The sequence below is a fragment of the Stenella coeruleoalba genome (genome assembly GCF_951394435.1).
Source record: "Stenella coeruleoalba genome assembly, chromosome: 12".
In the NCBI taxonomy this organism is placed as follows: Eukaryota; Metazoa; Chordata; class Mammalia; order Artiodactyla; family Delphinidae; genus Stenella; species Stenella coeruleoalba.
In genome coordinates, this window is record NC_137158.1 from 31,434,231 (window position 1) to 31,461,487 (window position 27,257).

General features: G+C 34.5%; 1 protein-coding gene across 14 annotated transcripts in view; it reads left to right on the plus strand.

Moving 5' to 3' along the window:
* The window catches only part of LOC307195594 (uncharacterized protein), a 920,801-nt gene that overhangs the window by 683,719 nt on the left and 209,825 nt on the right, over window positions 1-27,257 (plus strand). For all 14 annotated transcript variants that reach the window (XR_013830873.1, XR_013830874.1, XR_013830875.1 and 11 more), the window contains one exon: window positions 13,202-13,273. The gene's annotated coding sequence lies outside the window, so the exon portion shown is untranslated. The remainder of the gene's footprint in view (window positions 1-13,201; window positions 13,274-27,257) is intronic.

Below are 27,257 nucleotides of genomic sequence, written 5' to 3' on the forward strand. Positions count from 1 at the left end.
AAAAAGACTTTTGAGTCATGGCAGTAAAACCTTCTCAGCCTAAAACATAGTTAAAATCTGAAGAAAAAAAGACCTAAACTCTTCCATCACAACTGCTACAAAGAGCATGGGGATCTTAAGCAGAGTTTATTTTGTAGAAAACATGGATAGAGAATGATACCTCTTAGGTTTTCAGCATTTTTTTTTTGCAGTAAGCAACAATTAGATATTGAAATAACATTGTTGATCATTTGAATCCTGTGAGACTGAACGATATGAGACATTGTTAGAAATGACTGAAAACTTCCAACATTTAATATACTATCCATGAGAAGGAACTGACCATTGTGGGCATATATAGTCCCACGTGGACCATAGGTACAGATGGAAGAACTGGAGTGGAAAGATAAGCTTATTATTATTATTACTGATTTCTCATTTTTGTACTGCAAATAAAATTTTATATTCTGTAATTTTCATTCTTTTGGAAAATACTGATGACTATTGCTTCCAATTCCAACCCAATCCATTACTCAAAAGTCATTTTTTCAGTGAAGTTTGTCCTTGCTCACATTATCTAAAAGTTCAAGTTCCACAGTCCATATCTCTTTCTCTCTTTTTTTTTCTTCTTGTCACCATTTAACATTGTAAATATTGTACATATTCGCCTTGTTTGTTTGCAACCCACAATAAATTTAAGCGTTTGAGTGCAGGTGTTTTTGTCAATTTTGTTGACTGTGGTATCACTAGCTCCTAAATGTGTCTGGCACGTAGTAACTACTCCATAAATATTTGTTAAAGGTTGAATGTTCAATACAGAACTCATTATTTTATTCCCCTGTATATGCTATCTCAAATTGTGGTACTGTAGATATTCTATAGGGTTACTGATCTTAGGAATGCTTTTTCTTAACTTCTCAAGTTCAATTAATTACCAAGTTTGACCCATTTTCCCTTCTAAGTTCTTTGACTTTCGTATCTACTTCCATTCTCCCTTGTACTACCAGAGAGAGCCTGCTAACTGGCCTCTGTCTCAGGATGCCTTTCTTCAAATAGCGCCATCCATTCTGCCGTAACCATGAACTTTCTAACATGCAATGCTACTTGTGTCATTCCTTTTCTCAGAACTCTTCAGAGGGATCTCAAACACTTTGGAATAAAGTCCAAACTCCCTATCATTATGCACAAGACCCTACTTCCTTTTCCATCCTCATCTCCTTCTACTCCTTGTTTGCAAGCACCTGCATAGAGCCTCTTGTTTTACCCCTGGCCTCTCTAGCGCAACAACCTGTCCTTGAATGTCCTCCCACCTTTCACAGAGCTAACCACAGACACTAAGTTTGGATTAAACATTCTCTAGGAACTTTTTTATAATGTAGTTACCAGTTAATGCGCTGATCTTCTCTTACAGACCATGAGTTCCTGGAGAGGAGAGAGTACATCTTACCTTTATAATTAACACAGTGCTGGGATAGACTAGGAGCACAGAATTGTTGAAAAAAAGATTAAATAATTGAATATCATCCTAAGGGACTGAGAATGTATGTTCACAGGCAGATGCCATTTATATGACAAACCTCTTCGGGAAAATGGCTAATCTATTAGAATTAGAAAAATCATTTCAGATGTTGTTGTGTTCAAATAATACATAAAAAATCTGGGCACAAATGTTAAAATAGCTTTTTTAATGGTTTTTAGTGAGTTTTAGGTCTAGCAGTTTCAGCTTCACTAACATTTATATTCATGATCTTCCTAAATAACCCTGTCGATTTCCAATACTTTCCGCCTTTGGTTTAAAGGAGAACAAGACGTGCTTGTGGTGAATATTTTCAAATTTTCAAATTTTTCTGAACAATGCTTACCTTAACTGGGCATAGAAAGACTAAGCAAAGTCCATCCTCTGTTTATCTTGAGCAATTTCCAGCTACAGGTTTGGGCACAGAATTTATATTCCCAACTGGATTGAACTACTTTCACCTTTATTAAGTGGTTTTGGTGCTGAAATGGTTTTTATTCAAGCTTAAATCCTTTTGTTCTTTATACATTTAAGAGAATTACTTTTGCTTTGAACATTTTCAGGTTCCCATGATTCTTATCTCACTCTATTCTTTGAAAGCTATGAAGCATTATTTACATTTTATTTCACAGAAATTGTTTTTATAAATGTGTAGTTTTGCTTTCACTGTGTCTATCATTTTCATTTTCTATGAACTGACTTTGAAGGCAGAATACGTTGTAGTATTGTGATCATCATTTTGGAAAAAATACATTCCCCAAATTTGGTTATCAAATAACTTCCATACTGTTAGTTTTAACTCAGGAAAAAAATCAAATCAAATCAAAACAAAACAAAACAAAAACACAAAACCTTTAACAGTTACCCAGAGTTTATAGGTCTACAGCAACTATGAATAAACTGCTAGAGGCAAATTCTTTTCAGCAAAAATTCTGCTCTGCCGTATTTTTTTCCTTAAATTTTTTTTCTAAACAAATGTCATAATTATAATCTTTTAATTAATTTGATACTCCATACAGAGGATTCCTAAATGAAAGCGAGTAGCTGTTTTTGCCATGGTGCCCAGAAGGATGCCTCTATTTTGCCAAAAAATTTTCTGTCACTAATGTGAAGCCTGTTGACAAACTGTTGTTTATATGTTGTCAATGTGATGCCAAGTCAATTGTTTCACTACGGGAATCCTGGCTTGGCCCCAGTGGCTGTCTAAATCTTTGTAGACACACAGATACTTCTGGGAAATAAATTAAAGGTAAAAACCTCTTTTTATTTGGCTCTTAACTGAAATTTCATGAAAATAGGAAAATAACTGGTGATCAAATAACTTTGCAAGAACTGTAATTCTAAAACTTTGACATATGGTTGGCTTTTAATTCCTCTAGCTGTTAATTAAGAGGCAAATTGTACAAGATGGTTAGGTATAGATCAACTTGCAAATTCTACCTTTTTTTCTTGTCATTAAAAAATAGCAAAGTAGGAGCTTTATCGGTCTTATTTATCCTCTAAATCAGTGGTTGTCAACTGGGGGGAGGGCGTAATTTTGCCCTCCAGGGGACATTTGGTGATGTTTGGAGACACTTTTTTTGTCACAATTAGGGAAGGAGCTATAGTATGTAGTAGATGGAGGCCAGATGGATGCTGCTAAACATTCTACAATGCACAGGACAGTCCCCTACAACAAAGAAAAATCTGGTCCAAGTGTCAATTGAGTCAAGGTTGAGAAATACTTATCTATCTTAAATGGTGTAGGTGTGTAGAGAATAGCATTTAAAAGTTATAAAAACTCAGTAAAGGTTAGAGAAAATATATAATTATTATTGCTAGAAAGTTAAGCGAGGGCACTAAAAGAATGGGAATAACTTCCATGTTAGCAGAGAAAAAAAAAAAAGGCAAGGATGAGATAAACATTATTGGTTCACAAATAGAAATAAAAAGCAGGGAGAGGTATGAAGGCAAAAGCAAAAAAAAGCTGTATAAACAAAGACCAAAAATATGAGTCTGGAAATAATCTTTTATACATCACTAATAGAAATATATGTAAAGGACATGACTAAAATTACAGAATGAAAGATTAGATATATATTTTTAACGTATAAGAAATACATAAAGAAAATGGCACACAAGGTTAAAAATATAAAGATAGCAAACAATGGCCCAAACAATGCCATTGTAGTGAGATCTATATTGGATAGTGCAGGTTTTTAAGGCAAAACTGTTATTCAATTAAGAAGAAATATTACACATAAGTAAAAGTTACAGTCCACCAAGATGATTTAAAAATATGACTCTCTATACAGCTAATCAAATAACCTTAAGATATGTAACCTAATACTGATAAAATTACAAAAGGAATTGGGCAATTCCACAAGCATAATAGATTGAATATCCTTCTGTCAAAAAAGGATAGATCAATCAAATTCCAAGTCAACAGGATACAGACAGTTTAAATTATAAGATTGCTTAGATATCTGTCATTTATCTTAAATTACTTCAACATACACAGTTCAGTATAAATGGGTGTGTTCATCATGATATATACCCCAGGGGCTCAGATTAGTTGTTTTATCAGAAATGTACACTCCATCGGTTATAGAGCATTTAATCTAAAACCCACACTCCAGAAGTGGCTACTATAGTGCTGCAGCTATCTCTGACTCCCATCAACACCAGAGACTTTGCTAATTATCACAATGAATGTTAGAAATGAGTTTCCATTGATAAAAGTCTTGCTAACCAGCATTGTGGATATTAAAAACAGGTTCTCATTGATGAAATTAGTGGCATTTGACATAGATGGATTGGCTAGAATTTTGTGTACACATGAGCAGGTTGTGAAAGTCCAGCCAGCACTATAACCCACCACTTAGGGAAAGCACCCTAGATTAGATACCTCAACTACAAGATACAGTTAGCTGAATTCTGCCTTGGAATATTGTCATATTTGCTTCAGGTGAAACTTTCATGCAAGGTGTTTTCTCCAAAGATAACAGAACTGGGACTTCAAGATACTTACAGAATAATTGGTATGTAGACATGATTGATACTAATCATCTGTATTAATAAAATATTTCAACTGGAGGCACCAAGATCTACAAAAGTGAGCCTAAGAGTCAAGTATGACAAAATTGTCTAAGGGTAATTCACAAAAATAAGTTGGATTTATCCTGGCCCCAACAAATAGTGAGTATACATTCTTTTTAAGGCACATAAAACATTTATAAAAGGCAGTGACCACCTATTAGATCAAAAAGTAATTCTCAACAGAGTTCAAGGAATTAATTATTTATAGGCCAAATTTTCTTACTGAAATATAATTGCAAAATAAATCAACAAGAAAATAAACATTAAAAAAATCAGATAAAATCCTTCCCAGCGTTAGCGATAACATTAAGAAGAAAATAGCAATGAGAATGAAATAATATTTAAAACTGAATGATAAAACGTCTGCATATCAAAACTCGAAGCTTATGGGATAGTTATAAATCTATATACTTACATGTAGTAAAAGTGTAAAAATGTGGACTAGGTACAGATCAAATTCATTGCGGTGGTTCTTTTTAGAGAGGGAAGAAGAGACATAGAGCTAGAGGAAAGAATATTGGGGATTCAACTTTATCTGTAAGTTATTATTTCTTAAACAAATAGAAAAAGGAAGTAAAGGAGGGATAATATATATTTTTAAAAATTGCCCTTTGTTTACTTTGAGTGGGATATTCTGTATTATCTTTTGTATTTCTCTTCATTTTAAAGTCTCCAAACAGTAAAATGTATTAAAGTATTATTTCAAGGTAGGGCCATTTTACATCAGCATTTTTCTATAGCAGAAAATATCTCAATCAAGCACTAAACACTGACTTAAAAAGTATTGCAAATTAAGGTGATATTAGATTTTATGACACAAATATGGTTCTTCCAAAATGTCAGCCTTCTGTCCCAAACTAAGGTTTATGAGGAATTTTTAGCACTATTTTTTTTTTAAAAGCAATTGAGGCTTATGGCCACCTTTATTGAATTGTGGTATTAAGAAATTCATTATCATCAGACTAAATTTTCCTATATTTCTCAACTAGAAATCTACTAAAAATTCAACTTTTTACTGTTTCTCAGGTAGGATATCATTGATCCATATAGGAAAAATCCAGAATAGAAATGAATATATTATATTTAAAGTACATTCATTCTAATAAGAAGCTTATAGAAATGACTCAGGTTACATGTTTGATTTTTTCCATGAATTTATAGTTTTGTAAATAAAATAAGATAAATCAAATTTTTGTTATGCTCTTAAACTGAAAGTTTCTTATAAAATATTTTCAAATGTTCAAATATTATCCGTAAGTTCAATATTTAGTATTTCCTTTCCAACATTCTAAAAATGTTTTAAATGTTAATGAAAAATAATACTAGTTAACGTTAAGTGTTTACTATATACCAGGTAGTATTCTAATCATAAACACACACGTACACACACATGTATATGCACACATATACATGTACATATTTATGCACTTAATACATATATCCATTTAATTAAATAACTGATTACTTAAATCATCATAAGACACTTTAGTGATTTTTTGTGTGTGTGCTTAATAAACAAACACCTTCAGCCAGTATATGTAACCTTATTTCTACATGCATTCTGGGACTCTTCACAAGTATATCTTGTGCCACAGAGGTACAGGCCACTGGTTGGGAATCATTGCTCTAAAAGTTATCTGTAAAGCACAGATGAAGTTAATGTAAACTGCTGAGAGAAATAGAGCACCTTTTACTTATTTCCAACAAAGACAATTTGTTAAACAAGATGTGTCTTATGCATTATGCTCTCCTTTTAAAAATTAGGGGTTAGGATGGAACAGAAGAGTCATCAGTATTTACCAAAATAATGAAAATTAAATAAATTATTTGTATTTGGAAAAGTAAGAATTCAGTAACAAAAATAATTGCCTTGAGAAAATACGATGGCTATAAATAACTAAACTGTACCTGTTTTGAAGTGGATATTTTTAGTATCTCATTTTTCCATTCACTTATTCATTTAGCAAAATTGTATTGAAAGCCTACTGCTTATTATCGTGGGTTATGGAATAGATCCACCTTTTACATGTTATATTTGGACTTTCTTTAATGTATAAGTTCAGATTTTATTAAATTAACATTTTAAGTTAAATATTAAGAATATTCAAAGAAATAGTACAATGTGGAGCTAGTAGAAGGCAGCATTTTATTTACCTTACCCTATGGCAGATTTGAGGAGAAATTATGTAAACCAATGAAGTGGCTAGTCCTTCTCTTGAAGAAACCAGGTTTGGTTGATTATTTCTCCCTGAAAATAATTAATGTAAAAGGAGAAGGATAACCACAGGATCTGTTAGGTCTTCAAAGAAATCCACAGTTAATTCATAATTTGTGGTGTCAGAGACATTTTATGGAGAGAAAGTTTACTTCAGAGGCAGTAATCCATTCACCTATGCTCCTTATGAGACTATTATAGTGCTATAAGAGCTTACTAATGATGTCTTCTAAATAAAATTGATTATTTGTAGTTACTTTATAAATATTCATTTTTTAAACTTTATTTCAAGGCCATCAATTTTCACTATCAACTGTCATTTTAATCCACTCTTTATTTTTTCCTCAAATATTCTCTAGAATTTGATTTTAAAGTAGTTTCTACTACTATATTTTTCTGTACACACTTATTTATCCTTTATACATATTTATTATTTTCATTCACATAATTATAATTGCTTTATGGATTTATATAACTGGCAAATAGATTTTTCATATAAATTAAGACTATAGAAATTCAATATTAGTTCTTATTTGAAAGGGAAAATTAAAGAAAGCAAATGTATAATGAGAGCATATGATTTCAAGATTTTATTGAGCATATTTATTTTTTAAATGCTTTTTAAAATAATGATGTGGCTGATTAGCTAAATTAGTAAAAATATAGCTATGATAGGTAAAAATCAAGAGTGAAATTGTATTGTATCCTCTGAATGAGCTATATTGCTACCCTTAACCACGTGTCCTTTAAGTTGCTGCTGTACTCCTCAGGCTAGGGTGGGAGCTAAGTAAGTAGAGTAGCAAAGGAAAATAAATGAAATTTGAGTGTTCCCTATCTTTCCTTGATCCATCTTTCCCCAATCTATCCTTTCTTTATCCTTTATCCTGAAGGAGAGTTTTTGCTAGCCCAGTTTCCAGATCTTCTGTGATGCAAATTAGGAAAGTTGGATATAAAGAGTCAAATCTGTAGAAATCTGAGGAGAAAGGTGAAAGATTGGTGTGAGGGGCTAAAACAATCTCTGTAGTGGGGATGGGAGTGATGGCAGAAATGCAGTATGGGATGGAGCTGGCGGTAGAGTCCTCAAAGTGCCTGCAACTCCCCAAATCTGGGGAAAGATACGGCCATCCAGGGACATGAAGATTAAATATCCCCAAACAGATTTAATTAAAAGAGATTTCCACCAAGACACATTATAATCAAACTCTCAAAATTTAAAGACAGAGAATTCTGAAAGCAGCTAGAGAAAAAGCAAAAAACTCATCACATACAAAGGAACTTTGATAAAGCCATCAGCAGAAACCTTGCAGGCCAGGAGAGAGTGGGATCATATTTTCGTGCTCAAAGAAAAAACTGCCAACCTAGAATACTTTACCTAGCAAAGTCATCCTTCAGAAATGAAGGAGAGAGGAAGACTTTCCAAGACAAACCAAGGCCAAGGAAATTTACCACCATAATTCCTGCTTTACAAGAAATGCTAAAGGGAGTTCTTCCAGCTTATATGGAAAGATATTAACTGGTAACATGAAAACATTTGAAAGTATAAAATTCACTAGTAAAGGTAAATATAAAGTCAAATTCAAAATACTCTAATACTGCCATTGTGGTGTGTAAAGCACTTTGATCTCTAGCATATAGATTAAAAAACAAGTGTTAAAAATAACTATAGCTATAACATTTTGTTAATGGATACACAACACAAAAATATGTAAATTGTGACATCAACAACCTAAAATGTGAGAGGGAGCAAGCAAATGTGTAGAACTCTTTTATGCAATTGAAGTTAAATTGTTACTAGCTTAAAATAGACTGTTATAACTGTAAGATGTATTATGAAAGCCTTGTGGTAATCACAAAGCAAAAATTTATAATAGATACACAAATGATAAAGAGAAAGAAATCAAAGCATACCACAACAAAACATCATCAATTGACAAAGGAAGAAAGCAAGAGAGGAAGCCTTTTAATTTGATGTAGTCCTGCCTATTTATTTTGGCTTTTGTTGCCTGTGTTTTTGGTGTCTTACCCAAACAATCATTACCAAGCCTAATGTCTAGCTTTTCCCCATGTTTTCTTCTGGGAGTTTTATGTTTTCATGTATTACACTTAAGTCTTTAATCCACTTCAAATTAATTTTTGAGTGGTATAAAATAGTGGTCCCATTTCATGCTTTTTGTATAAGTATATAAAGTTTTCCCAACACCATTTATTGAAGAAACTATCCTTTCCCTTTTGCACCCTTGTCAAAGATTAGTTGACAGTATGTGGGTGGGCTTATTTTCTAGTCTCTCTATTCTGTTCCCCTGGTCTATGTACTTGTCTTTATGCCAGTACCATACAGTTTTGATTACTGTAGCTTTGTGATATAGTTTGAAATCAGAAAGTATGATGCCTCTAGTTATCTTCTTCTTTTTTAAGATTTCATTGGCTATTTGGGGTCTTCTGTGATTCCATACAAATTTTAGGATTGTTTGTTCTAGTTCTATAAAAAAATCCCATTGGGGGCTTCCCTGGTGGCACAATGGTTGAGAATCTACCTGCCGATGCAGGGGACATGGGTTCATGCCCCGGTCTGGGAAGATCCCACAGGCCACGGAGCTGCTGGTCCCATGAGCCATGGCCGCTGAGCCTGAGCGTCTGGAGCCTGTGCTCCACAACAGGATAGGCCACAACAGTGAGAGGCCTGCGTACCACAAAAAAAAAAAAAAAAAAAAAAAAAAAATCCCATTGGAATTTTGATAGGAATTGCACTGAATCTGTAAATTGTTTTAGATAGTATGGATGTTTTAACTCTATCAATTCTTCCAATCCAAGAACATGAGATATTTTTCTGTTTGTGTCTTTAATTTCTTTTACCAGTGACTTATACTTTTCAGTGTACAAGTTTTTCACCTCCTTAGTTAAATTTATTCTTAAGTATTTTATTGTTTTTGGTGCTATTGTAAATGTGATTTCTTTCTTAATTTCTCTTTCCGATAGTTCGTTAGTGTAAAGAAATGCAAATGATTTTTAATGTTGATTTTGTATCCTGCAACTTTACTAAATTCATTTACTAGTTCTAGCAGTTTTTCTGGTGAAATCTTTAGGGTGTTCTATATATAAAATCCCTTTTTCTGTTTGTTTTTGTAACTCAACAGCAAAAAAGCAAATAATCTAATTCAAAAATGGACCAAAAAAACCTGAATAAACATTTTTCCAAAGAAGACATACAAATGGCTAATAGGTACATGAAAGGTGCTCAATATCATCAATCATCAGAGAAATGCAAATAAAACTGCAATGACATATTACCTCACACTTTTTAGGATGGCTATTATTAAAAAGACAAGAGATAACAAGTATTGTCAAGGATTTGGAGAAAAGGGAACCCTTGTGGACTGTTGGTGAGAATGTAAATTGGTGCAGCCATTATGGAAAACAATATGAAGTTTCCTCAAAAAATTAAAAATATAACTACCATATAATCCAGCAATCCCACTCCTGGATATATATACAAAGAAAATGAAATAAATATCTTTTTAGAAAATCTGTGAAATATTAGTTATCCTTAAAAAAAGTGGGAGGGCATTATGCTAAGTGAAATGAATGTGAGAAGAAAAAAAAAATCCCTGGAAACAAGAACTAACTACTGTTTCTGGAACCAACTGGCACTGACAGGAACAAGATGTAGACTGGAAGGAGAAATCCCTTCTGCCTCTGTTATGGGTTGAATTGTGTCCCCTGCAAAATTCATACGGTGCAGTACAGCCCCCAGTATCTTAGAAAGTGACCTTATTTGGAAATAGGGTCATTGCAGATGTAATTAGTTAAGATGAGGTCATACTGGAGTAGAGTTGGCCCCTAATCCAATATCGTTGGGGTCCTTATAAAGGGGGAAATTTGGACACAGAGAGAACACAGTGAAAGTAGGAGAACACCATGTGAAGGTTAATGCAGAAACCAGAGTCATTCTTGTACAAGGAAGAACTAGCAAATCAGATCTTACATATAAGATCTCATTAAACTTTATTCATGGAAAGTGACAGACACTGGTTGTGCTGTTTGATACAAAATGGTTGAACTTCATCTTCAGAAGACTAAACCTGACATCTAAACATGCCAATATAAACATCAGAACAAAAGATATTCTAACCAACCATGGGAAGCAGTCTTGTATCAAGAAGGCAATAAGGATTACACCAAGAAATTCCAAAGATTGTCAGCAACCAGAAGCTAGAAGAAAGGCATGGAACAGATGGTCTTTCACAGCCCCTAGAAGGAACCAACCGTGCTGACACTTTGATCTTGGACTTCTAGCTTCCAGAACTATGAGACAGTAAATTGCTATTGTTTAAGCCAAAAACAAATGAACAAACAAAAAACCAAAGTGATCATCATCAATAACAGAATAAATAAAAAGTGTGTGCCACTTGATACAAGATGCAATTGGAAGAACACAACATCGCATATGACATTTCTGCTGAAAATGCATAACAAATCTAATCATGAAGAAGCATTAGACAATCCCAGATTGGAGGCTATTCTCCAAAATAACTGGCTCGTGACATTCAAAAGTGTCAAGGTTACCAAAGAAAGACTGAAGAACTATACCAGACTAAAGGTGACTAATGAGACATGACAAATAATGCATGATTCTGAACTAGATCCTTCTGCTGTAAGACAGTTGATGAAACTTCAAGGGGGGTTGAGGATTAGATGATAGTGTTTATTTCCTGACTGTATGCAGTTATGTAAAATAATGTACTTATTTATAAGAAATAAATAATATTTCAGATGTGATGGAGCATCAGGTTGACAGGTTACTCTCAAATATTTCAAGAAAAAATATTTTACTCTGTTATTTTTTGTAACTTTGAGATTGTTTCAAATTAAAATTATTTTTTAAATTGCCTAAAAACACCTACAAATTGTGAGAGAATAAGCTTTTGGGTTTGCTTGTTTTAGATCTGTTGATGGATATGAATTATGGATTAGATCCTTTTCAAACTTATTTGAAAGAGACAAAGATTGAACTTTCTTTTAAATTATCGTTTGGTGGTTTGACTGTGGTTTTAGGAGTATGACTTCATGAATTGACTGAGCCACATAGGCTCAAATTTATTAGGATTATAGGTGAAATCATATGTAAGTGACTAATGTAAATTGTAATACTACTTGGACAGTAGTAAAATTATATGTATAAGCAATTATAAATATGTGCAAAACTGTTACATACAACTTTTTATATTAATGATGTGATTAAGAAGGAATTGAAATTTAGAGTTTATTTTAGTTATATTATTACAGAGTCAAACTTGAATCTATACAGTCACATAATAATAGAAAAACACCCACCTACAGGTATTTATGAAGTTTTGCGTATTTTGGTCCCACATATTATGTGATTATTTGTGCTTGACTTACAGAGACCTAGCAATGTCAATCACATTACTGTGTATAATAGCTGTTAATTTTGTAATTCTATCTTTGAATGTAGGAACTCAGTTTTAATCTTTAAAGTTTCTTCTGTAAAAGCTATAATCTTATTTACTAGTTTCAATTTTACTGAAATTTTAGTGTACAGCTTTGAGATAACAGTGAAATAAAAATTGCTTTCAGTGGAAGTTACAATAAATATATCTGAGGAATATTTTAGAGCTAAGTTTTGTTTACTCTTGCTCAAAATAGGTACTATATGGAGAGACGATATTAGAAAATTGTTACATAAAGCCATATATTTGCAAACTTGTTCAAGTGCTGGTGGTTTACAAAGGATTAATTCTTGGTCACTTTTCTTTTCAAATAAATATGTCAGATGTCACATTATTAGACAGGAAAATGAGGTAACAGCTCAGAGAGAGCTGTTATAAATACTGTTATTATTTATAGAGATAAGTAATAGGGAGGTTTTCAAAGAAACCTTTAGAAACTCTATTAGTTCAAAGCTTTATTAAAAGCAAAGTGGTTTTGACTAGGGGAGGCCAACAAATGACTATCTAAAGGCAAAATTGTGTTTTCACAATGATCAATTCAATAAAGCATCAGTCCAGGCAGTCAAGCACTCAACTGAACACTTTGCAGTCAAATCTCTACAGGGCATCGACAAAGCCACACACTTTGTTTTATTTAATCCCCAATTTACAAGATACCAATTGAAATAGTTCAAGTCTAATTTTTTCCAGAAATTACTATTATAGATTAAAATTACATAGCCCCTTAGTTTAAGAGAACTATCTAAATGTTAAATTGTACCATCAGCACCACAAGCATCACTACAAATTGTGGTGGGATACACTACATGCTTATGATTCATGGCACTGTCAATACTTAATCATAAACCCCATAGACCAATTTAATAAACTCAGTATACTTGAAAGTGAAAACCTCTACTTTGTATTTTAAGTTACATCTACCTTTGTATTATCCTTTGCCTTTAGACACGAACATCATACCCATAAGATGTGAAGAGCTTGTAAAAGATATCACTGGATGCAGTATTTTCCACACAGGTAAGTTGTTTTAACAAACCACTGCTAACTTACAACTATCAATCAGTAGACTGATATGAACCGGTGTTTAAAATCTTTATCAGATTCCTATGCATGAAAATGTCATCTCCCCTTACTAGTAATGGGAAGTTCGTAGATATTTTATTAGATTCTCCTTGACTTTCCTGCATATACTTCTAATTTCATTGCAATTTCTCTAAAGAAAAACAGAATCCTGAGTATCATATGAGATACACATACTGTGGTTTCTGTAGGTTATTGAATCTAATTTTTTCATGTGCCTAGCCTAATGTCCTACAGCAGTGTCAAAAGGGTTTTGAATTTTATTAAACTAGGTCATCATTAAATACTGGGATTTTTAAATTTGTACAGGAAAACATGGTCATAACACAGCCTTTATAATATAATATACCAAACATTAGCTACAATTCTCTTTGGAAGGAACGTGCAAATTTTCAAGTTTTATTATTCTGAAAGCAGGTAATTTCCAAAGTTTCCAAGAACATGGTTATAGTTCGAGTCTACCTTTCTCCAGTCAGCTCAAAAGGAATCTTGATTCATATGGCTTAAGTGACTTGCTTTTCCTTAATATGAATCTCGTGATCTGATTTGCATAGCCAAACCATCCTACAGGGGGATTCTTATTTGATCAGGAAAACTTCTTTTAAGAACTGTCTACTTTATAAAATACCCAGAAAGCGGATGTAAGTTTCCAATAACATTCTGACTCAGCCTTCCTTTACAGGCTCATCTGAAGCTATGCACTTACATGTAGTTTCCAACATAGCCAAACAGCTACATATTCTTTCTAAAACACCTTTTATTCTATTTGGCTGTCTTTTCACCAGAAATACCCTCCTTCATCCTCTTCCACTAAAGCAAAACCTATACAACTTTTGATGTACACCTCATATTACATGTTCTTACAGAAGCCCAAGATGTCCCCCAAGACCCTCAGTGATCTCCATCTCCTCTGGCACCTGTATGGCCTGTTGTCTGGCCTATTCAGTTACCAATAGAGCCTGTATGTTTAGTTATGTTAGGCCTATTCAACCAAATGGTAAGTTCATTGAAGATAAAGATCATGACTCATGACTTCTTTATATCTTTTATAGCCCTTAATTCAGAATTTTGCACACAGCAATCATGAATTTTTAAATCTAGAAGGAATCTTAAGAAAATCACAACCATTTTAGACAGATAAGAGACCTAGATCTAAAAGGTTAAAGTAAATGTTGAAAAAGATATTTGGTGATTAATGAATGCCAGATTTACTCCTTAGTGTTGGAAAGGGTTTCATTTTTTTTCTCTTTCTTAAAATATTCTCAAAGAACCATCTTTTTCACACTTGTGGATGCATCAGAATCAAATAGAGGGCTTGTTAAAACACTGAGGGGCCTGAAGCCCAGTGGTTTTGAGTCAGGAGGTCTGTGATGGGGCCTGAGAATCTGCCTCCCTAACAAGTTCCCAGGTGACACTGATACTAAGGCCCATGGATTACCTTTGGAATAGCATTGCTGCAAGAAAAAAATTATCATATGTAAATGTTATCTCAATTACAGTTTTTCTATTTTTGAAAAAATACATAATTTAAAACTTTTATATTAAATTGTCATCTTCTAAAAAACATATCAACAATTTCTATTCCTAACATGCTTTTAATTTGCTTCTAAGAGTTCCACTTTTATAATAATTCAGTGATATTAATTATCAAAGCAAAGAATTTTTAAACCTCTTTTTATTCATTCTAATCAAAATTAGATCTTATTGGAAGGGACAACACGACTGTCAATAGGGCAATGATCTCATCTAAATTTAGGATTCTTGTCTATATCACAGCATGGCTAATTGTAATAAGCTTCTGGAAGGCAATTTGGTAATATATAGTGAAAGCTTTAAAAATGTACATACCTCTCACTCCACAGTCTAGCTCCTAGTGATTTATCCTAAGAAAAGAACAAGTCATCAAAGATGGAAATATTCTATATCTTGATGTGATGATAATTAACCAGGAATATAATTTGTCAAAACTCATCAAATCATATACCTTTGGTACCAAATAGATACTTTTATGGAAATTATACCTCAATAAAATTAATTTAAATTTTTCTTAAGAGTATCAGTAAGCAATTATTATTTTTTTAAAGCTGCAGTCATGGCATTAGCCACCTAGTCACTTACTTTAAAATAAAGTAGGGGGCTTCCCTGGTGGTGCAGTGGTTGAGAGTCCGTCTGCCGATGCAGGGGACACGGGTTCGTGCCCCGGTCCGGGAAGATCCCACACGCCACGGAGCGGCTGGGCCCGTGAGCCATGGCTGCTGAGCCTGCGCATCCGGAGCCTGTGCTCCACAATGGGAGAGGCCACAACAGTGAGAGGCCCACGTACCGCAAAAAAAATAAAAATAAAAAAAATAAATAAATAAAGTAGGGACACAGTTGAATGGGAAATTGAGTAAGAGGTATTTGCCATGGCCTTTGTGGTAAGTATTGTAAGTATGTGGAGAAGGCCAGGGTTTAGAGAGTGTGTGTACCCAGAAAATGAGGAGTAGTCCTGCAGCCACTTCTCTGGTTTTAAAGTGCTGGAGAGTGCACAGCCATTTTAAAGACTCACCTGTTGAAAGTTCCCTAGAGAGTTAGAGACCGTGGAGACCTTGATATGACTTTAGGAAAGGTATAGTGGTCCAAAGACGCAGGTTATCAGCTTGGGTTCTAGCCATTGGCTAGGGTTCACTCTAAGGGTTTTGAGTTGAATCTCAAGTGATTTCATGGACACACCTCCCTCAGAGAGAGTGAAGCAAATAAAGAAAAGGGCAGGGCAGTAGCTTTCCTAACCATCTTTCTGGGATCACAGACAGGCTTGCCATTTATTTCTGCATCATCTTTCTGCTTTCTCACCTAGATTGTCAACTCCTTGAAAGTACTTACTCATCCTTCTGTCCCCTGGAGCCCTGCTTTACTCCTTACTATTGAGATTGTATTTTGAAAACTTTAACTTCAGCCTAATGCAAAGATACCAATGTAGTAATTTGGGCAGATACTAACCAGCATATTTGGAAGGCATTTCTAGCAGTATTAGAAATTATCCTTTAACAAAACTTTTAAAATAGCATCTATTTTCTTCCTAAGTAACTTGCAAATTAGATTTTCTTAATTTTAAAAGTAAAAAACAATGTTTTTCTCCCTATATCCCAGAACTGCAGATGAATGTAGTTTCTAAAACTTTTGCCGAGTCATATATTTTCATTAGCCACGGCGATCTTACAACCAAAGCTTAGCTATAGGCTCTGTTAAAGATACATGAGTCAGAATATAAAATAGCTAGAATTTATTGTTACACGGTATTGCAAAATTAAGGCTAGCTGCTTTTTTTCTTAATCTAAACACATATAGTCTGGCTGCAAAGATGCTTTGAGGTCACTCTTTCAAATAATAAGTTATATTTCAGTTAAAACTAAAATAAAAAATTGTTATCACCATATGGGTGAAACTGTCTGGGAAATGCCTGTATTCTTGGGAATCTGCTGGTGTTCTTAATGGTTATTCCAGAAGAACAAGGGCCATTCGTTAGAAGAGCGTGGTGTTATGGCAGCTGTATCCAGTGCTATGATAGAAGGAAGTCTATAGGGAAAGAGCACTCTACTGCCTCTACTTTATTGGAACTTCCTATTGACTCCTATATAAAATCTCAATTCCACTCATCGCTTGCCTTTTGTTGAAAATGTAATTAACCTTAGCATTTTCTACTTTGTACCCTCTAATTCTTTTTCAGTGGTGCAGGCATTTGCAAACTGCTGTTATTTTGTATGTTAAAGTATTTTTCACCTTGTAAGAAGGCTAAGAATGTCTCTTATGGAATCCAAGTCTATGAAGTAGGTACTGTCAGAGAGATAAAGTGACTTGCCCAAAGCCACTCAGTTGATGGCCTCAGAGAGAGATTTAAATTCTGGTCTGTCTGACTCCAGAGCCCAAGTGTATTTGTCCATATGTCAGAGTTTTAGACATTTGTACCCACTTTTTAAATATCCTTATTTATTTCTGGCCCTCCTTCCTTATACCCCTGTCAAAATCTTGGACATACTTCTTCTGAGTGAAATTGGCTTTAAATAATTCTTAATTTTTCCCTCTAGAGAGCTGTATCTACAGTAAAAAATAATTGATTATGCTACATAACTTCCATAGTTATTTGTCTTATCTCAAATCTCACCCTCTTTAGACTTTCCCTGTCTATACTACCTACTGTTGCCCAGTTACTCTCTGTAGTGATTGCTGACTTTATTTTCTTCAAAATGTTTTTCATTATCTAAATTTACATTATTTACTTGTTTACATGTGTCCTGTTTCTTTCCAAGATACCTTGGAGCATAAAACTCATCTACTATTCCACCTTTCCCCCTGGCATTTATGTACTGCACATGGAATAAGGCTCACTTGATTTTGGTTCAATTAGTAATAACTAGGTACTTAACGATGGGCTAACAATTAGCAGGGCGATGACATCATGCTCACACTTGGCTGCAGTTCTCCTAGTATGAAAGCAGTATATTTTTGTTTCTAGTCATTACTTTCCTACAGAGCTTTCCAAATGGGTTCCAGTGTAACTAAGCTGAAAATTATTACCATTAACATGCTTCCTTTCCTCTAGAAAGTTATATAAATGAGATAAAAGATTAAAAATATTATTCTCTTTTGGTTACATGAGAGCAGTTTATGTTTTAAGGTCTTCAAAACGTTTTCCTATGTGTATTCGCAAAATATCACATTTTGTTTAATTATTAATTTCAGCCATTTGCAGACATTTATTATTGGATAAAAGTGAATATTAACAAGGAAATCAAAATCAAAAACATCTTCAAGGTTTTTCTTTTCATAACCTAAAATCATTCACACAGTGCTTGTACATGACTTTTTCTCTTTTCTTCTAAATCAATCGTGCATTTTTTTTCTATTAGTAAGTGAACACATAGATTGTTTAATAAATGTGATTATAACCCCACACTTAAAAGCTCAATCACTTTTAATGCCCTTTTATGGTAAACTGAGAAACAGATTGACATTAAATATTATGAACAACTGTTTCCTAGTGAATGAGTTATATTTTATACCATGTTTAGTGATAATACTCTTTCCATGGGCAAAAAACAGAAAGCAAGAATAGAGCACAAGTAGATGAAATCATAAACTGTGATGGGAAGTTCTCCTAATTGGAAACAGTTTTGAAATAGGTATAAACGCATGGGTCATTTTTTTTCAGTGCATTTGAGCTGATAGTAACACTAAATCATACACACACATATTTGAATACGTACATTTGTAAATATATATATGCATATACTTATCCTGACCTCGTTTAAAAGTAAAGTGACTTTTAATCATATTATTTTTTATTCATAATAATCCTTCTTAGAAGCAGGTGTTAGGTATTTTCCATATTTTACCAATGAGGAAAGTGGGGCATGGGGATATTGTATGACCTACTCGAGACTGATTAATTTTGATAAGAAGTAGACATGGACCTTGAATTCTGGTTATCTGACTAGTATTTCACTACCTAAAAAGAATAGAAATTAAAGAGAAAAAAATCTACAAATCAAAATTTAACTTTTGACTTTAATTTTTCAATTTTGTAAACTTTTTGTTTTGTCAGTTTTGTTGGCACATGGTTCTTAATAGTGTTCTCTTACTGTTCTTTAATGTGTGTAGGTTCTAACTCAGTTTATTTTGCTACTATCATTAAACTTGTTAACCCATTTTAAAAAATGTAAAAGTAAGACAATCACTGTCTCAATTCAAGGTTTGGTTGCAGGTAACATGATCTACTTTAGTTATTTAATGGAAAATACATATTTCAGGGCATCAGTTAGCTAACAGAATTACTGGGAAGGCCAATGTTGCAGGCTTAAATACTACCAAGTTAGTAATACCAAACAGTACCAAGAGACTGTTTCATGGAAATTCAATTATTGCTGCTGCCTGCATCTCAACTCTTATAGGACCAGCAGTTTTAGCCGCTGTAGAAACACCATGCCTCCAAGACTGTGCAGGCTTCTTCAATCTTCACTCTAGCCCTATAATTCTTACTAGATAGAAGCTAGTAAGCTTGTGACAAGGTTGCTGAATGAATGAATTTATTAAAGGCTCTATCTACCATAGTGCTGCAGCATAAAATACTACCTCAGATTCGTTTTTGCTCACACATCTACACGGTGGCTGAGGTTAGCTGCTATAGTTGGGGCTCGGTTGGGTGGCTGTGCTTCATGGTACAAATCTGGCTGGAGTAGGCTCTTTGATATGGGTTGAATTCATTCTGGATCCAAACTGTATTCATTTTGGGACCCAGGCTGAAGGGAAAACACTTCTCATGGTGATGGCAGAATGCAGGAAAGCGAGCAGAAACACACAATGTCTCTTACAGTCTGCAGCCTGAATCAGCAAATTCTCATCTGGCTGTTTCTTTGCCTAATGCAAGGCACACGGCCAAGTCCAAAGTCAAGATGAAGTACATTCCACCTCTAGTGGGAGGGACTGCAGGTCACATGGCAAAGGGAGCAGGTAAAGGGAGGGATGAAGAACTGGGACTAATTCTTAAATCTGTCACACCAGGAAATAACATTTTGAGATTCTGCCCATGAAAAAAGAAAGGTGTAATTGGAGAGTTATGAAAATACAGAGTTTTCAAAAGATTTTGGGCTATGACAAAGAAAGAGGTTACTACATACATTTAATGTAATGGAAAATCAAGAACTACCATATTCCAGGGCTTCCCTGGTGGCGCAGTGGTTGGGAGTCCGCCTGCCGATGCAGGGGACACAGGTTCATGCCCCGGTCCAGGAAGATCCCACATGCCGCGGAGTGGCTGGGCCCGTGAGCCATGGCCCCTGAGCCTGTGCGTCCAGAGCCTGTGCTCCGCAGCAGGAGAGGCCACAACACTGAGAGGCCCACGTACCATCAAAAAAAAAAAAAAAAGAACTACCATATTCTGCATGGCTTTTATAAGCATAAATGTTAAGACATCAATGAAATATTCTGGGTCTCAATTGTAATTTCAAAAGATTTCTATATTGCATAAATAATATGTTCATGTGTAGTACATGACATCGTAGGTATGAGTATATATAAAGCAATCATACCAACTGTTGCATCTTAGTAAGACAGAAACAAGATATATATAAAATTGACAAAGAGATTTAAATTTGAAATAAATTGGTGTTTCTGTATTTTTTTTTTTTTTTTTTTTTTTATGTAGTAGACACATGGCTATGTGCTGAGGATGAGGAGAGAACTCTGATTTAGTTTCTACTGGTGCAGCCTAGGGCATACTTGAAAGAACAGAGACACAGGCTCCAAGATACAAGTTGTATAAAATGTAAGATATAGGCATTACTTATTACGTGGAAATTACATAATATATTTATGAACTGGAGGAATTAACAGGTTACTGATTTTGTGAGACTTGACTCCTTGGCCTCAAAAGATTCTAGATTGTGCCATTGCTCCAGCTGCAGCTTGAACTCTGCTCAAAGTCCCTGGCAACCTTACCATGGTTCATGAAACATTCCATAATATTCCATAACCACTCATCTTCCAAGGTCACACAGTACTTTGCTAGGCTCTGTTAGCAATAATTGTATAGTCCTGGATAGGTGGAGTCTCCTCTTGTGTAACGATACCATCACATAGGGAAAGAAGACAAATAGCCTTTTCATTTCTTGATCTTTCAAGACACTGGGAAGGGAATGATTTCATTTAATTTCAAAGATTGGAAGTGTTAGTCCTTTGTTTTAGCAACTGCCATCTTTCCATGCCAAGGGAAAAATCAAGCTATGACTGCATAGCAATGTAGAGTATTACAGTTAACCAAATAGAAAAAGGCCAATAAATCTGAGAGATGATAACACTAAAAAAATGTAAAAAGGTAAATATAAATAATTACCTTGTATACGATTTTTTTAACATACTGAGTTGTAAAGGCTAGTGAAAAAATTTAATTTGATTTCACCAGATATAAGAGAGCTCTATTTTCTATTACTCTAATATATTTTACTTGCAGCTATGCTTATTTTATGATTATTTTAAATCATTTTTAAAATATTTTGAGGCCTATAAAACATTTTATGTTGTTGTTAGGAACTTAGTCCATGAGCTAGATCATTTAAAAATGTTAACTGCCTTAACATTCAAGTGGTTAAAATTCTCCCCCAGTAGCAGAAAATACCCCTAATTTTATAGCAGATAATAATGGAAGAAAAATAATGCTTTATAAGGAACTGAATCGTTAAAGGGCTGTACGGCAACATGCAGGATACCATAGCAGAGAGAAAAATAATCCAATTATCAGAATCAACAAATGGTTATTCAACTTCTACTTTTTTGTTATGCTAGTTGTATTTTTTTAATACACTCTACAGTAAATGCATTACAGTTAAAATTTTAGAGAACAGTTTCCTGTGTATTGCTTAAAATCATCTCAGGTACCACCAGTGATACACATACCGCACTCGTTCAGGTGAGCAATGGGGAGTCCCTGAAGAGTTTTCAGCAGGTAATGATACAGTAAGATTTACATTTTAACTAGGCTGCTTGACAACTAAGTGAGGGATAGGTTTTTCCTATTAATGTTTTTCAAAACCTCTTGACTTTTACTTTTTTCATAATTAATAAGCTCTACTTTTTAGAGCAGTTTTAGGTTCACTGCAAAATTGAGTGGGAAGTATAGAGTTCCATATACTCCCTGTACACACACACACACACAACCTCCCTCACAATCAATATTGCCCACAAAAGTGGTACATTTATTATAATCGATGAACCTACACTGACACATTATTATCACTCAAAGTCCATAGTTTACATTAGTGTGCACTCTTGATGTTGTACCTTCCCTGGGTCTTTACAAATGCAAATTCCATGTATCTGCCATTGTTGTATCATACCGAACAGTGTCACTGCCCTAAAAATCCTCTGCTCTGCCTATTCACTTCTCCCTCCTACACAAACCCTAGAAACCACTGATCTTTTTACTGTCGTTATAGTTTTATCTTTTCCACAATGTCATACAGTTGGAATCATACAGGTTGGTTTCTTGCAACCTGAGTATATTATCTTCTTCCATGCCTGATTCACTTTGCTGTACAGGAGAAACTAACACAACATTGTAAAGCAACTATACTCCAATAAAACTTTTAAAAAAGACTCTACAGCCAAAAAAAAAAAAATCATTCATATTGATTACATTTGAAAATGATAGTATTTAGGTTAAATAAAATACATCATTAAAATTATAAATAAATAAATAAAATTTTTCCATGGCCATCCATGGCTTGATAATTCATTTCTTTTTAGCACTGAATAAAATTCCGGTGTCTGAATGTACCACAGTTTATTTATCCATTCACCTACTGAAGGACATCTTGGTTTACTTTCAGGTTTTTGCAACTATGAATAAAACTGCTGTAAACATCATTGTGCAGGGTTTTCTCTTGACAGAAGTTCCAACTCCTTGAGAAAATACCAAAAAGTGCAATTGCTGGGTCAAATGGTAGAATATGTTGTTTTGTAAGAAACTGCCAAACTGTCTCCCAAAGGGGTTGAATCACTGCACATCCCACCAGCAGTGAATGAGAGTTCCTGATGCTCCACAGCGTCCACAGCGTTTGGTGTGGTCAGTGTTTTGAATTTTTACCATCCTAATAGGTGCGCTGTGGTATCTTATTGTTGTTTTAATTTTCAATTCCCCAGTAACATGAGATGTTGAACGTAATTTCATGTGCTTACTTATCATCTGTGTATCTTCTTTGTGGAAGTGTCTGTTCAGGTCTTTTGCCCACTTTTTAATCACGTTTTTCCTTTACTTACTGTTGAGTTTTTAGATTTTTGGGGTTTTTTTTGCGGTATGCGGGCCTCTCACCGTTGTGGCCTCTCCCGTTGCGGAGCACAGGCTCCGGACATGCAGGCTCAGCTGCCATGGCTCACGGGCCCAGCCGCTCCACAGCATGTGGGATCTTCCCGGACCGGGGCATGAACCCGCGTCCTCTGCATCGGCAGGCGGACTCTCAACCACTGCGCCACCAGGGAAGCCCTTATTATTGAGTTTTAAGAGTTCTTTTTATTTTTTGACTGACAGACCTTTAGCAGATGTGTCTTTTGCAAATATTTTCTCCCAATCTGTGGCTTGTGTTTTTATTCTCTTGACAGTGTCATATACAGAGCAGAACTTTTAAATTTTAATGAAGTTAAGCTTATTATTTCCTTCATTCATCATACCTTTGGTGTTTTATCTAAAAAGTCATCGCTATACCCAAGGTCATTTAGATTTTCTCCTATGTTATCTTCTAGGAGTTCTATAGTTTTGCATTTTACATTTAGGTCTATGATCAATTTTGAGTTAATTTTTTGAAGAGTATAAGATCTGTGTCTAGATTCAGTTTTTGCACTTAGATGTCAAATTGTGTTAGTGCTGTTTGTTGGAAAAAATACCCTTGCTCTATTATATTTCCTTTGCTCCTTTGTCAGGGATCAGTTGCCTATATTTAGGTGGGTCTGTTTCTGGCCTCTCTATTCTGTTCCATTGATCAATCTGTCTATTCTTTCACCATTACCACACTGTCATTAGAATCAGTTTGTAGATACTCACAAAATACTCATGGGAATTTGATTTGAATTATGTTGGATCTATAGATTAAGTGCAGAAGAACTGAAATCTTGACAATATTTAGCCTTCCTATCCATAAATTTGCCCTATGATCTCACTTCTCTGATGGATCAAAGAATGTTGTTGATTTCTCAGTTTGTTTAGCTGTTTACTTGTTGTTAGGATGGAATGATGACTTCTAAGCTCCTTACTTTTGGATGAGAAGCCAGAAGCCCTGACTTTAGTAGTACTTTAAAAGCCTCAAGTGTTTAATGCTAAACAGAAAATGAGGAGTCCAAAATGGCAAAATATTATTTTATAAATTTTGTCAAACATATTTTTCCAGTAACAAAGTAAAGATGAGCAGACCAAAGTGTAATGGAAAACTATAGGGTGTTATTATAGGACCTGTAGGAATTATAGATAATCCATCTTCGCTGTGAATTTTGTAATTTAATCAATCCCAGCAACTGTAGTAATAGGTGGGTAGACTTTAAATAATAATCTGATTACTTGAAAATAATTCCAGGTAAATTGAAATAAATTTTATCTTGAAAACATTATATCAATGAAAAGGAAAGCAGAAACAAAAACCTCTCTGAAAGAAGCTGTTTAGGGAAAAGTGCCTCACTTTTCCTTTTATTTTTTATTGTTTTTGATCTCTCCAAACAGAATAGCATCCTGAATCCTCTTCAGGCCTGAATTAAAAGGAAATTAATACTCAAGGCTCATGAATGCACCTTTTATGTTAGGCATTTGCATGAAACATACTTCAACATGATATTGTAAGCTTGGACATTCCTAGGGACAATACTTTTTAGGTTCATAGACTTTAACTGATATATTATCTATCACAGAAAGAATTTCTAGAAGAATTTGCATCCAATTAATATGGTAACTTTGTCCTAGATATGTCTTTAAAGGTTACTTATTCTACTGTTTTAGCCATCAGGTAAAATAATTGAGACAGATATAAGTAAAATAAGATCTCTAGAATATTCAAATATTCTCCAGCCTTCTCTGGTACCACAGTCCAGATCTTAACAATCCTTGCCATTAAGAAAGTTTACCAAATGCCTAAACTAAATCATTCCTATGACATGAATACAATTCTTCTGATTAAGTCCATGGACAGAGGGCTGCTTTCCTTGGAGGCAATGTTAGAATCTGACAACTGAAGAGAATTTTAATGTTCTTATTATTTTTAAGTTCACTTATTAGTTTGCTCAGGCAAAAACTTTGAGGAGTCTAACTATCTTTGGCTCAAATATTGGCTCTCCCACTTTCCTGCTAATGTAGCCATGAACAGGTGATCTAATATTTCAGGACCTCAACCTCCTCACCTATAAAATGGGCATAATAATTCCAAATTTAGCAAATTGTTGTAAGGGTGCAAGACAAAATATGTGTTAACTGCTGAGAGGGTGAGAGCATGTAGTAAGCACTCCTAAATGCAGTTGCTTCTGTCATTGCGATTATTCATATTATTTGATTAATTCATTCACCAATTAAAAGCTGGCAAGCATTTATTAAGAACCTTCAGTATTATAGTCTGTTGACTGCTTATTATTGCCTTGTGCTCCTGAATTAGGTTAAATTAATATAATCTATTATTTTTATCAAAAAATTTTCCTGATCCTGTAACAATATCCACTGTACCCTTACCCCCCAACCCCACACACATGACTAAATTCAGGAATATGCTAAGTTATGTTCACAAATTTATTTTCTTTTGTGGCCCTCTTGTAGGTGCCTAATTCAAACCAGGGACTTCTTTCTCAACATAAACACTGTATTTCTTTCCCTTCTTTTATACTAAATATATTATAACAGTTTAACTTGGTGGGAGAAGTGCATGCATTGGACTCTGGCTGACCTTGGTTTCCAGTTTTAGCATTACCACTTATTCACCCAGAAACTTGGATTATCATGCATTATTCCTAAGACTTAGTTTCCTCAACTTTTCCAGACTTAATACCAATTTCAGTGAATGGTTGTGAGACTTAAGAAAAGGTTACTAGTTAGCATCTGATGCTGAGTTGGCTCTCAGTAGATGGTGATTATTATTATTCAATGAAATAACTTAAAGTTAAGCACAAATTTTAATCTGAAAGTGTCATTTCTTCTATATTTAAAAGTTTTCATTAGTCTTAATTCTACAGTTCTCATAATTTTTTAAAACCCCTTCTGCTAAAGAAACTGCCTGTTAGAAGAGCAGCATACTACAAATCTTATTATTCTTTGTCAGGTGAGGACCTCATGAAAACCAGTTGAGGAAAATTTTAAATGGAAATCAGGTGTTAAAAGTTTAATTAGAAAAATTCATCCCTTATACATGGGCTAATGTAGAGAATGGCAAGCTGCTTAATTGTTGATTCTAGGGCTATTTTAACATTGTCAACATTCTATTTAGTAATCTTGGGGGAAATAGCATCAAAAGCAGACAAAGAAAAATGTTTCACTTTCCTGCAGCTGATTCCCATGATTGCCTGACGCTTAGTTACATTTGGGCATCTGTCTCAGGAACTCCCATTGTCTGGAACCATTGCAAACTGAAGCGTGCATTGGGGTATAGACACGAGGACAGAATTTACACTTGGATATGCCATCTGACAGCAGCAGGAGAAGCTAGACAAGCCTGGGCTACTTCATACAGTTCATTTAATGAACTGTTACTTTATTATTTTGTAAGGTTTCTGTAATGCACATTTATGATATAAAAAGTGCCTTGCATACTGCTTCATCGGAAGGGGACCTCATTTAGATTAACCTGTGACTTCAACAGCAGGTGGTAGAATGAACCAACTGCTTCAATTACTGCTTTTGCGCATGACTTTCATGTGTTGCTAAGATTATCAGAGGAACCTGATTACATCCCCTTAGACACTATTGTTGGCACGATGATTAAGCTGTTATTTTTTTTTTTTGTTAAGACTGGGAACCTAAAAACCTTTTTGGCATGAGGCAAAAGCACTGTGTATAGAGATCAGTAAGATAGTGTGTATCATTGCCCTGTAGCTTATCTCCACATATACAGCTCCCTGGTGGATCCCTATGATAAACATTATTGGAACAATTAGCTGCTGCTGACACAGAATCCAGACACAATAGCCATGGCCAGCAGCACAGAGCCAAAAATTATGGAGCCAAAAACCATAAAAAGCAACACCAAGCTAGTCTCCCTATTCAACTGCTGTCATAAAACCCTCCCAGTGCTATGTTTGCATAGCTGGCTTCACCGATATGGCACTGTTAACACAAAAGAAGAAGCTGCAGCACTTGTCTTTGTTTAGCTGAAATTACAAGTCATTGAATTAGTATGTCATCTTTATTGTGCTGTCATGCAGAGGAGGTGAG